Source organism: Ursus americanus, chromosome 3, assembly GCF_024610735.1.
Source record: "Ursus americanus isolate L20-20 chromosome 3, mUrsAme1.1.p, whole genome shotgun sequence".
In the NCBI taxonomy this organism is placed as follows: Eukaryota; Metazoa; Chordata; class Mammalia; order Carnivora; family Ursidae; genus Ursus; species Ursus americanus.
This window is the reverse complement of record NC_142129.1, coordinates 37,658,594-37,672,536: the sequence shown is the minus strand read 5'-3', so window position 1 is coordinate 37,672,536 and position 13,943 is coordinate 37,658,594.

Genomic DNA, 13,943 nt, shown 5'->3' with positions numbered 1-13,943 from the left:
AAATAAAAACTTGAAACAAATACATAATTAAGCTGTCTAAAAGGGACATATTAAATAAATGATCAGGTTTCTCATATATATATATATATATATATATATATACACACACACACACACACACACACATATATATATGATTTTTGTGTTCTATTTGGTAATATAGCTATGGTTGTTTTAATATAAATATACTTTTTAAATTACCTACCATCAGTTAAAACTGACACTCCAAAAGTTTCTCATCCCAGAACACCATAGGTGTGTTCCAGTTTGAGAGATAGAGAACTAAGGTCAAGAACAATTATTTCACGTACAATTAATGTTTAGTATCAGTTTGGTAATTAATTCTTTTAAATAGTCCATTTATTTGCTCCCTTCTTAGGACTACATAGTCTGGCTTTCCTTTTCCTGTCACATTCCTCAGGGATTCTTTGGCAATAGGCTACTCTTTCTCCATGTACTTTGTTAGTGTTGCTTTTATAACTTAATTGCCTGCCATCCCACTTTCAAGGGTTCCTTTGCTGTATTGGGTGTGGACTACACCTGTTCCTTCTTTTGTCTCTGCTCTAGCTAGATTTTCTGTTCTTTTCCTGTTCCTGTCTGTAACTCTGAGCTTCATGGTTGTTGCTGATCAGTTCCTGGAACTCTGGGCTAGCCATCTGTCTTCCAGGAGCATCACGATGCCCTCGGTGAATGCTTTTTCCTTCATTGCAGTATCCCCACACTTCAGCTAACACAGAGGAATAGAGTTCAACAGAGTAGGATGACGGTATGGAAATTCGTGAAAGAGATTACAGTGTAATAATAACACTCTTTAAACTGGAAACTAAATACAACTCTTCATCAAGTCAGAAGGGAATAAATGAAATCCATCAAAGGGTTCCCTCTTGCAGCATTTGTATTTCTCTCTGGTTCTACGTAGGGCTCTACCTACCTAGCTGTCTGTGCTAAAGCAAGAAAAAAAATTGTGAGAAGAATGGCGTTATTCTACATTTGTCTGGCCTAATTGAAGACAGCTAGAGTCTCATATTTACTTCTACTTTCAATGCATTTCAATATCATACGTCATGTTGCCTCTGGGCAACTCAGCTGTACACTCATGAGACAATAAGGAGTGAAAATGTCAAATAATGTATTACTTTTATTATGGAAATAGATTGGAACTTGGGGATCCATCAGGGTTCCCTTGATCACACTTAGAGGACTGCTGAGAGAGAGTATTTAAAGCTACCTGACATAGAATGAATCTAATTAAATTATTATTATTAAATTTATTTTTAAAGCTAATAGGAATATCTTAGCTAATGTCAGTTCACATTTTCACTTCTCCTTGCCAATATCAATTCTCATATTTCCTTTACCTCCCTGGCTTCTCTGTTTTACCTTCTCTCTCTAGCTCTCTTTTTTTAGTCTATCTTTTCAAAATTGCAGACTTTCTGTTGAGCTATTCTTGGTTGGACTTTTCTTTTCCTTTGAATGCATAACTGCTATTTACTCTCACAAGTATTTGTAGGGGCCCTTGAACTTTCTGTTTCATTAGCCTATCCTGGGTACCCAGATAAACCTACCTTTCACCTGGTCTTTCAGCTAGGGAAGGAAACCCTAACCATGAATTTGGTCTGAACAGGCCACCAAAACAAAAGAACCAAAGCACAGATTGGGAGCTACAGTGGACCCATATGAAGGCAAGCACTTTGCCCAGGGTTGATACATTGCCTCTGTGGTCTGATACAAAGGCTGAGATAAGACCAGGTGATCATGAGAGGGAGGAGGAGAATGATGAAAAAAGAAAGTAAGAAGAAATGGAAATGCTAAATATATGATGGGGTAAGAGGAAATAAATAACAAATAAAAATTATTTGTGACCTAGAATTCAGCAAAGATTTTTTAGACACAATACCAGATGCATGATCCACAAAAATTTTAAAAATGGATTAGAGTTCATAAAAATTAAAACAACAAAGCACTATTGCTCTGCAAACGATCCTGTTAAGAAGGTGAAAAGAGAAAGAAGATGAAAAGGTTTTCAGCCCTAGAAAATATTTGCAAATCACATATCAGGCAAATTGCTTGCATACAGAATGTATAATGAGCCCTATAAATGAATAGTAAGAAACTAAACAATCCAATTAAAAAATGGACATAATTAAACAGCCATTTCACCAAAGATGAAATATGGAAGGCAAATAAACACAAGGAAAGATGCTTAACACTGCTTGCCTTTAGGGAATGAAAATGAAAATCATGGTAAGTTATTACTCCACACCTATCAGAATGGCTGAAATAAAGGAATATTGATAATGGCAAATGCTGGTAAAGATGCAGAAAAACCGTCTTTCATAAATCGCTGGTGTAAATGTAAACTACCACAGCCGCTATGGAGAAGAGTTAAGGTAGCTTTTTAAAAAGTTAAACATGCACCTGCTCTGTGACCTGGCACTTCCCTCCCTTTATCTCTCCCTCCCTCCCTCCCTCATTACTTTCCCCAACCTCTCTTTCTTCCTTTCCTCTCCTCTCTTCTCCCTTCCGTTCTAATCAAGATTTATCCATTAGTTTTGGTTATGTCTTAGGCAGATAGTTATTAAGTAACCGTAAAACATACTTAAGTTATTTTGAATAGCCCTCTATTCACCACGTATTCGAATAATGTTGGCTTCGAGTAACAGAATTATTTATTCACATAAATACAAGTCTAGGGGCACCTGGGGGGCTCAGTCAGTTAAGCATCTGCCTCTGCTCAGGTCGTGATCTCAGGGTCCTGGGATGGAGCAGGCAGGGGTCCCGGCCCCTGCTCAGTGGGGGGAGGGAGGGTCTTCTTCTCCCTCTGCCCCTCCCCCAGCTCGTACACTCTCTCTCTTTCTAAATAAATATTTTAAGAACTAAATAAAAATAAGTCTAAATGGCAGACAAGGTTTAGGATCACCAAAATTCAATGACTTTAGCTCCATTTCTTTGTGGTCCTTTGGTTGTTCATTACCTGTTTCCCTGTGGCTTTATACTCATATACCATGGTGCTGGGAGGAAAGGAGGGAGTTGCTTAAATAAACTCCAACAACAGTGAGAAAATATTCTTTCTAGAAGAACCCAGGAAGTCTTTTCTTGGGTCTCAGTGTTTGGGAATGAGTCACGTATCAATTTCTTGAGCAATGCCTGTGTAGAGGAAAATTCCAAGTGTGTGCATCCTTAAACCAAATACTTCAGCAAGACCCATGCGATTATCCTGACTACCTTAAGTTAATCAGAGCTTACTTCTGGAGGTGGGGGTCAGTCCCCCAAGCTGCTGTTATAAGAGCAAGCAAACTTGAAATAGATGTACAGATGTAAATCATAATGTCAGCTGCACAATATGTAAATCTTTTCTTGTGCGCGTTTTTGGAAGAAGCAAAGCATTTTATACCAATCATGTAAGCTATATTTTAGAAGATGACAAAAATGCTTAAGCTTGTCCTGCAAGCTGATACAACATTAGTTCTATTAAAATACTACATTTGCTTATATCAAGCCAAGAAACGTCACATTAGAGAACAAATGTGAAACATTCACCTATTTGAGAATTCTGTAGTATCTATGCTATCCACCGAGGTAGCGCTTAATGTTTTTGACAATTGAGATGTCATCTTTATGGTAATACATATAATGTAATTTTCTGCAGTGAGAGCAATATTCTGGCTGAGATATCCATCTAGAGTCATTATTGAATGATGAGAAAAAAAAGATTGCTTTGTAATAATAAGACTCATTGCCAATTCATTGGTTTCTCTTTTCAAGTCATAATAAATGTACTTAGAGACATTTACACATGGGGCCAAATTTTGCCTAGATTTCAGTTCTGGCATAAAGTTTGATTAAAGGCTTTTTCTATTTCATTGACTAACCTTATTTGTGACCCAGGCCTTCCTTGCTTTGTGATTCAATGTCAAGGCATAGATTTCCCATTGGGTGAGATAACAAATCAAACAAAAGTAGAGTTGAGACAGCGAGCTGGGTGAACAAACCTGTCTTCTCTTGCAGTACCTTCCAGAAGATTAACTACCTGCCTTATCTTTTCAGTCTGTCTACTCTCCTCTGGATTTTGGCCAGTTTGAGTCTTTTAATATTCTCTTTGTCATGGTGCCTGGGAACTGGTGACAAAAGCCCAGCTCTCTAAAGATCCTTGCAGTAATTGTGCACACATACATACACAGTAAATTTAGAGTGAGACTTTCTATAAGAATACATTTAAAGCAGCAGTCTTGGCAATCTTGGAGTTGCTCCAAGGGAATCATGGAAATGAAATGAGATCTTTCTCCTTGTGACTGTCAACATTTTCAGCATGGTCGCCTCACCTCCCTGTTACCATCTGTTCCTCACCTCATTTCCTGATTGTCTCATTTTCCACTTTGTCATTCTTTCTTCCATCTCTCAACCCTGAAAAAAAGAAAGACCATAAATCTAAGTGAATAACATTATTTACAATTTGGTATTACCTGCTGTGTTAGCGATTCATGCTGTCAATATTTATCGAGCAGTTCTATGTGCAAGGCTCTAGGAAGTGTGTCAAAAGATACAGAAATGAGACCTAGAACTTCAAAAAGCTTTGCTAGGGAAGGCTTATTTCAGGCTTAAAAATAAATGCCATATGAAAGGAGTAGATAGAGCACTATGGCCACTCAAAGGAGAGAGAGTGAACGTGTAAATGGGAAGATAATGGTATCAAAATTGATCCTATATGTCCTAGGGTCAGTGTGGGGAGACAGCCTCTTGCCCCAAATATCTTTTTTTTCCATCTACTTTCTGATGCTTAATGTCTGCTGTGCCACCCAATGATTTTCTTTAATTATAGGTTTGATCTTTACTGAACTACTCATTAACGCTTAAATCATTTCTACCTCAGGACAAACAACTGGATGTTATTTAAGCCCACCTGTCTTATTCCTTCTCTCTGGCTATCAGCAAATGGAGGAAGCCTTGAAACTGCACTGCTCTATGGTCACCCTCTCTGCCTTAGGAATATCTTCCTGGATGCAATGGAATAGTTGCTTCTTCCTGTATGCTCTCCATGGCATTCTATGTGTTTCTCTATTATGGATTGTAGGGCATTTCACTGTAACTTCCTACTTTTACATTTATCTTCCTCCTTAGATGGTGAGTCCTTAAGTACAGGAACTGGATCCTAAGCATGCCTGTTTTTGAGACATAGTTTTTTACAGAGCCTGAAAAACAATAGGTACTCAGTAAATGTTGGTTAAATGAATGAATGAATAAACAAATTAATAAAGTGGCCTAACCGGTAGTCTATACTTACTGGAATCCATGACCTGGAACTCCATGCTACAGACATAAAATGAATAATGCTTTTCAACTGCTCCTTGCTAGTTCTATGGGGCCGGCAGGGTGGGGCTCTGCAGCGCTGTCACTCTGAGCTAAGCCTAAGGAAAAAAACGAGCATCATCTTCCCATCTCCGCAGGACTCCTTCCAGTTTGAGAGCACGCACTGTTTTCATTTTCCTTGCAAAGACAGTGTGCCACCCACTCAACACTCCCCACTTATGTTAATTTATTGATGCTCCAGAACCTTTTTGTCCTGAGACTTGCCTACACATACATTTATTTTGACAAAATCTCAAACATGCACAAAAGTGAAGAGAATATTACAATGAGTCTCCATAAACCTATCACCTTGATTTAATAATTAGCAAGATTTTGCCCAAAAAATGGCATAAATGATTCTTGTTCTGAAGCTTCACACCCCAAAAGTAGAGAGAGGTGTAAGAGGGACTTCACATCATTCCAGCTTTCCATTTAGCATAATTTCTTTGTGTTTTGGTGATAGTTTCAGGACCTTAATCTGTTCAGAATTTTTTAAACTGGCATCTGGATACCTATAATTTGCACAGATTCACCTCAAAATCGTGAGCTCCTCAGTCTTAGACTGAAATCGGCTCAGAAACATTCGAAGGTTCTCGGCTTTCTCAAGGGCAGAAATGGTTCCTGAGCTCTAAAGTGTTGGGAAAGCACACGGTGACTCTGAACTTTCAATGCCATAGATCAAATCAAGTGAGGTTTGTATAATCAAAATTTCAGTTTAAGACAAACTTGGGCAGAATTTCTAGCGTTTCCTTATAGGGTAGGGATGTTTGGTTGTAGGATGTGACAGAGAAAATCTCTTTGTATAGATCCAACATGTGTTGCCTAATAGTTACTGAGAGACCTCTTTAAGATAAACTAGTACCCCTAAAGTGGCTTCACCCAAGGACAGCAGGGAAAAGGATCAGCTGTGGCTGGAGTGTATTTACGCTGTGTAGATGCAAAGTATGTTAGTTCTACTCTGCAACTCTCTGGGCATGGCATCTTATTTTTACCTCACCAATATGTTATAAAGCTGAGCTTCTTTTCTATTTATTACTCTAGATTCCAAATTAACCTCTCATTTGATGAAATAAAAGTACTAAAAGGAATTAAAAATAATAAAACAATCTCTCTTGGAACTATTACAACAGTAGTGAGAGAGAAAGAAAAAGATGGTAAATAGCATATCTACTTACTTACCTAATGTGAGGATTCTATTTACAAGGAAGTGAAAAGGAAAAAATGTCCTACTTGGTACAGAATAGGAAACAGAAAACCCAGTCATAGTAATACAATATGTCATATTTAATGTACTAAAACTTAATTTATAATCAGGAATAAATGATTTTTTATCTTAATTTGAAAAGAATTATATGAACTAGAAGGTGAAATCCTTCTATCACGTGCGATAAAAACTTAGTCCACCACAATTCTTGAAAAGGTGATCACTGATAAAAATTTAATATGTATTCTTCCATGCCTGTTCTCTCTTTTTGTGTGTGTGCACGTGCACACATACACACACACGCATACACACAGATTTTGATTTGAAGTTTGTATATATTTGAGGGCTCTAAGAAAAAGAACATAAAATTATAGACACAAAATTAGGTACAATGATAAAAATTTTTAGAATGAGAAAAGGAAATACAGCAAACTAAAAAAAAAATTAAATCTAACAAATACCACAAAATTATAAAATCCAGGAAAAAATGCTTTTATTAACTACCTGACACATGTCTGTACTATTTATTCTTACCTATTTTGGGGAGACAAACAGGCAACTTCTATGGTGAAGTATAGCTGACACGCAATGTTACATTAGTTTCTGGTGTACAACACGGTGATTCAATAAGTCTATATGTTATGATACGCTCACCACTAGTATGGCTACCATCTGTCACCATGCAATGCTATTACGGTATCATTGACTATATTCCATATGCTTTACCTTCTAACCCTGTGGCTTATTCATTCCATAACTGGAAACATGTATCTCCCTCTCCCTTTCACTCATTTTGCCCACTCCCCTACCCCCATAGTTATGTCCTCTTCAAAGTATGTTTTCTCTCGGTATGAAGCACACTCTTAACAATCATGTATAATCTGATGTTATTTAGAAGGAATTTTTAAATTCAGTGAGGAGACTTTCTTCTTTGTTTCTCTGAGGTGTTGCTAGGTTCTACCCCAGAGTACGGTTCAATAGTCAGAAATAGAAACCCTTCCAAATGAGCTAAAAGATGAAAGTAACTTGCTGCTTAAAAAGACAAAGGCAAATTTGTCATTAAACCAAATTGGATTACAAGACTACAACTTTTTTTCCTCATTTATTTTTCTCAGTATTGGAAGAGAAACTTGGGAAGCTACACAGAATATAGGTTACATGAAAGCCTCTCCTTTAGGGAAGGCTTGAAAGAAAACTTCCTTGACATTTTTCTCTCCCCCTTCTGGTATTTTGAGTTACTTCAGGGCTCTGAACTGGGACCAAGGCCTGGGGATTCAGTCGTGGCTATGATCATGTTTGTCAGAGGTCTGTCTTATGTCACCCTCTTCAAAGAACTAGTGTGTGAATTTATTCATCCATAGTATTGCTTTAAAAAATTTTTTTGTACATTAATTTAAGCTTACGCCTTTATTTTACTTCTGGTTTTGAGTGAAAGACTTAATAAATTTCCTCTCTACATTTTCTTTTAAATATTATAAAAAGAGTTATAAAAAATTTCCTCTAAGCACACTCTAGTTGCATTTAATTTTATGTATACTGTTCTATTTCAGTTATATTCTGAATTGTCTGTATTTGTATATTTCTTCACCTCTAAGTTTAGGGACTTTTTTTTTTTTCTTTCTTTTTTAAGGTTAGATTTTTAGGTTCCCGATTTGCTCAATATGTGTATGTGTGTGAGCTTGCATATATGTAATTCTGATAATTGCAAGCTTTATTAAATTCTTATCAGAAAATGTGATTATCATAATTTCTGTTTGGGTAACTTGTCGTGTTTTCTTTGTAACCTGTGGTGTGAGTAACTTTTAAAAATACTTCTTGGATATTTGAAAATACTATATTCTCTTCTGGTAGGAAATTAACATTTGTCCTATGAATTATATTTTTTAAAGAAAAAAGTAATAGTTTTTATTTTCTATGTATTCAGTATTCCAATTCTTGGCAAATAAAGATTTAGACTATGAGATGTCCATTAGGATGTGCCTTCTATTAATGTGAAACTGCTGTGAACCATGCAGTGTTTTGGGGTCCCGACATGCACCTTATATTAAAGACAATGGTCTTGGAGATTTTAGTGTTAAGTTAATGGAGTAACTGCTGTACTCACAATACCCCTGCACGCTGGCAGAATAGGAAGGGCTTGGGAAAGACCATGGAGAATCCTGCAAAAATACTGCTTTGCTTTTCAGAAAGGTGTTAGATTCTGGAAGCGATAGGCCTTAAGAGGAAATGAGAGGATTTAGGCCAGCAGTCTGCTTTTGAGGTATCTTTTGATGGAATTTTAATAGAGAATCTTGAAGAATTATTTTGTCAAAATTCTGCAGCAAGAAAGGAATTCAAACATTTTATCTCTTGAAATTCTCTGCTCCAAGTATCTCGAGAGTTTCGCTATTAGGATTATATATATTTTTAGAAACTCCCAATTCTATCCCCTATAATAGCCTCACATATTTTTTTCTACCTCACAGCTACCTAAATGCTTTTTCTTTCTAGATTGCTAGGACTTCTCTACTTGTATAATATCCCTCTTCCATGTGTTGACTGCCAAATTCTCAAAAGACCACCAGAAAAACTTGCTTAAGTGAAGCTACACCTGTAGAGGTAGTATGGTGAGGGAGAATAGAACTTTCCCGAAGTGTGACTAGTGAGGTTCCAGATGGGAAAACTACAAGAGGGTATTTAAAAGGATTTGGGACCTGGGATGTGTCACTTTAAGATGGATCTGACAAGAAGGGGGAACTTCTCGGGACTGGACAAGATGACATAAAATGACGTAATAGCATTGGATTAGTGGACAAAGCGAAGTGACAGTCTTAAGGTTAGTCTTGATGAGTCAGCTGTCTGATCAGTTCACAATCTTAATTTCCAGGACAGTTACTGCAACTAGGTTAATTTTTGCTCAGTCTCAGAATTTTTTAACTCAGGGATGGAGAATTAGGCTGGTTTCAGTTCACACTGGTCAGTGTTTAAAATGCCCCTGCCGACTTTATTTCCATTACCATCATTTCCTTTCTTTTCCCTACCAACCTCAAATCTACCACACTCTCAAGATGTTTCAATTCCTCTTTCTGTATGCAACCATTTCCACCCTTTCCCCTCAGAAACACAAAAACAATTTAGGACAGAAAGAACTCTTATGACTGAGGGGACTATATCTCATCTCAGAAAGGAAGACTTCTTAATAGTCCTACAACATCTAAAAATCATTCACTTTCTCTCTGACTGTATACTTGTTACTCTGTCTTTCCCCATTTTCCCCCGCCCTCCTTACCTGCGTCTACTCACTGTTAAATTCTCTACACGTGAATTCCATTCCACCTGTCCCAAACTACCCACAGAACAAATGAATGGAAACTAGGCAAGAGGGGAGAGTAAAATGTAGATAGAAAACAGAGTCATGAATAGTAAGCACTTCTGGGAGCTTTTTTAAAGAATTTTTTTTTTTTTTTCATGATGGATTCCCTTTCCCAGTTTTCTATCTTGGTTTTTCTTGCAGACGATATATGAAAGTAATTAGGAAGACTTACTTGTTAGAGAAGGAAAAGAAAAAACCAAAATATAAATTAATCCCTGAAAGAGCAGCATGGAGACCATACTGAAACAGATTGCAATATCATTGTCATGCTGTTACTTACACTTTTTCCAGGAAGGTGTGGAGGGAGAGCAGTTAAGCAGAAAGCTCTTGCTTCATCTTTATTTCTTAGATCCTCCTCCCCACTCCCATTTTCAAAATTTTGAAAACTTTCAAACCTATAGAAAAATTGAAAGAATGATGTGATGAGCAACTATATGCCCCTCCCTTATACTCAACAATGTAAACATTTGTGTAGAATACTTAGCCATAACCCTAGTAGTATTACCCTTAAATACCTCCACATATATTTCCTAAGAATAATCACATCTTCCTACATAGCCACAATACACCTGTCACTATTGTCATTATGTTGATGATTGGTGGGGGTTAGTATAGAATTAGGCTTATTTCTCTATTGCACATGTAAGATACCCTACTAAAAAAGGGCTTGGTTCTTTACATTTAATTTAAAAATAAAATGGGAATTTCAAATTTCTTCACTCAGAGTATTTTGGAATGATCTTGTCTCTGGAAATAAGGTTTGAGAATATTTTTCCAGGTGATTTTAATATTCATATGTAGTTTTGAAAATTGAAAGTCATTTTTTTACTGTTCATTCTTTTCTCTTTCAACTTTATTGAGGTATGACTGGCAAATAAAAATATATATTTAAGGTGTACAATGTGATGATTTGCTATACATAGACATTGTGAAATAATTACCATCATCAAGCTAAAAAGTTTCTCCATAGCAAAGGAAACAATCAACAAAATTAAAAAGCAGCCAGTGAAATGGAAGAAAATGTTTGCAATGAATTATTTTTCTAGTTGTAATTCTCAGATGGCTCCAGGGTCAAAGCATCCTGAGCATAAACCCTCCTCTTCTCCAGGCTCAGAGATCACTGGTGGAAAGACTGTACATCAAAAAGTAGAGGTTGAAAGATCCCTAGAGGATACAGATAGAAAGAAGTTGAGAAGATGAGAAAGAGCTTACCAAGACTACTGGGTAGGCATTGTTAGTGAAGTATACGGACACCAAGAAATACTTCCCAGGAGGCAAGTGAATAAAATATATAAGGGGAGAGAATGAAAAGCAGTATCCAGTTGTTGAAAGGTCAAGTAAAATGAGACCTGAGAATTGAGTTTGGCATATTGGAGTTTTCAGTAACCTTGACATGCAAGATTATGGTTGAGTGGTGGGGGTCAAAGCTGGAATGGCTTTGGTTTCAAAGGAAATAGTAGGGAAGAAACTGGAGACCAGGTTTTTGAGCAACTCTTTTGAGGAGATGTTTTATAAAGGGAGAAGAGATCTAAAACAGTGACTAGACTACAAGGGGGCATGTGTCAAGGGAAGGAGCTGTTAGGTGGGAAACACTATAGCTTATTTATATGCTGATGGGAATGATTAGGAGAAAAGGAAGATTGATGATATAGGAGAGAGAAGCCAGTTACTGTAGGAATTTCCTTGACTAGGTTAGAGGGCTTAGATCTAGTACACATTGGACATAAGATAATTCTTATATATACATTTTTTTTCAAGTAATTTGTACTGCAGTCTGGATATATATTCAAATTTATCTTCCCAGTCATGAATTTAATTTTCTGAAATGGAAAAGTGCATTCTAATTAGTTTATCCATAAGAATAGGAAGGAGGCACAGTACATGGACTCTTCTTACTCCTCATATATTCTCATTAGATTGAAAGCAAAGTCATTGATTGAGGGTGAGCATTAAGGGAGGGTGTAAAAGGTTTGTGAGAGAAGATATGAACTCATTTCTTAAGAGGGTGAAGAGATGAATTGGATAAATGTAGTGGGAAAGGAATAGAGATATGCTGTGGTTTGGAGTCTGGATAGCGTTTTTATCTATGACATCTCTCCAGAAAGAGTAATGCTCAGGATAAAGAAGGCAGAAACTGCAGCAAAAGAGAAGATTGGTGAGAAGAATTTTGTTTTTTCAGAAAGGAGGAGTGGGGCTGGGATGATCTGAGGTGAACATAGGTATGCTTGGTACTCCCATTTTCTTCTGTGATCTTGGAGAATCATCAAAAATTCAGGATATAAGTTTTGTGAGAAAAGTGAAAAGAGTGGAACTGGAGACATGCATTAGAGAATGTCAGAGGGAGCTTACTTATTTTCACCGTTTGGATACTGTGTTTGGAGATGAACTCTCTGGTTAGGGCCCTCAGGTTCTTTGTGTGAACTTCCAGCTCTGTAATGGGTAAATCTGGGCAACATAATTCAGTACTTATATACATTATGAAACGGTCACTACAATAAATCTAGTTAATGTCCATTGCCACATATTTTTTTTTCTATGACAAGAACTTTTACAATCTATTCTCTGAAGCAACTTTCAAACATGCCATACAGTGTTACTAGCTATAGTCACCATGCTAAACATTACATCCCCATGATTTATTTTTTAACTGGAAATTTGTACTTTGGACCTCCGTTTACCCATTTTGCCCATCTCCATCCCCTGCCAACCCACCAATCTTTTCTCTGTATCTGTGGGCTAATTTTGTTTCTGTTTTTAGACTCCACATATAAGAGAGATATAGTATGTGTTACTCTCTGACATATTTCACTTAGCGTAGTGCAGTCAAGGTCCATCCATGTTGTCAAACAGTGAGATTTCCTTCTTGTGATGGCGGAATAATATTCCATTGGATATATACAACATATTTTCTTTACCCACCCATCCGTCCATCATGGACAGGTTTATCCGTGTCTTGGCTACTGCAAACAATGCTGTCATGAACATGGGTGTGCTTATTATATCCTTTCAAATTAATGCTTTTATTTTCATCTAATAAATCTCCAGAAGCAGAATTGCTAGATCATGTGGTAGTTCTATTCTTAATTTTTGGAGGAACCTCCGTGCTGTTTTCCACAGTGGCTGCACCAGTTTACATTCCTACCGTTAGTGCACAGGGTTTCTTTTCTCCACATCCCCATCAACGCTTGTTATTTCTTGTCTTTTTGATCCTAGGCATCTTAACAGCTATGAGGTGACATCTCATTGTGGTTTTGATTTGTATTCCCTGATAATTAGTGATGTCGAGCATCTTTTCATGTGTCTGTTAGCCATCTGCGTGTCTTCTTTGGAAAAATGTCCAGATCCTCTGCCCATTTTTATTTATTTATTTATTTATTTATTTATTTATTTATTTATTTATTTATTTATTTTTTAGATTTTGTTTCTGTTTTGCTTGTTAGGTATATGAATTCTTTATATATTTTGGATATTGACCCCTTATCATATATATACGGTTTTCAAATGTATTCTCTCATTCAACAGATTGCTTTTTCACTTTGTTGATGTTTTTTTCTTTGCTGTGGGCCCACTTGTTTATGTTTGCTTTTACTGCCTTTTCATTTGGTGCCAAATCCAAAATATCATCACCAGTACTGACATCAGGAGCCTATTGCCTATGTTTTTTCCAGTTTTACAATTTTAGATTTTATGTTCAAGTCTTTAATCTATTTTGAGTTAATTTTTGTGCGTGGTATAAGATAGTGGTCCAGTTTGATAGGAACTGTATTGAGTCTATAGATTGCTTTGGGTACCATGAATATTTTAACAATATTCATACTTCCAATCTGTGAGCATGGAATATCTTTCCATTTATTTCTGTCTTCATTTTCTCTCATCAGTGTCTTACAGTTTTTAGGGTGCAGGGCTTTCATCATTTTGGGTAAATTTATTCCTAGGTAATTTATCCTTTTTTGATACAATTATAAATGGGATTAAACAAATTTATCTGATAGCTCATTATTAGTGTATAGAAACACAATGGATTTTTTTATACTGATTTTT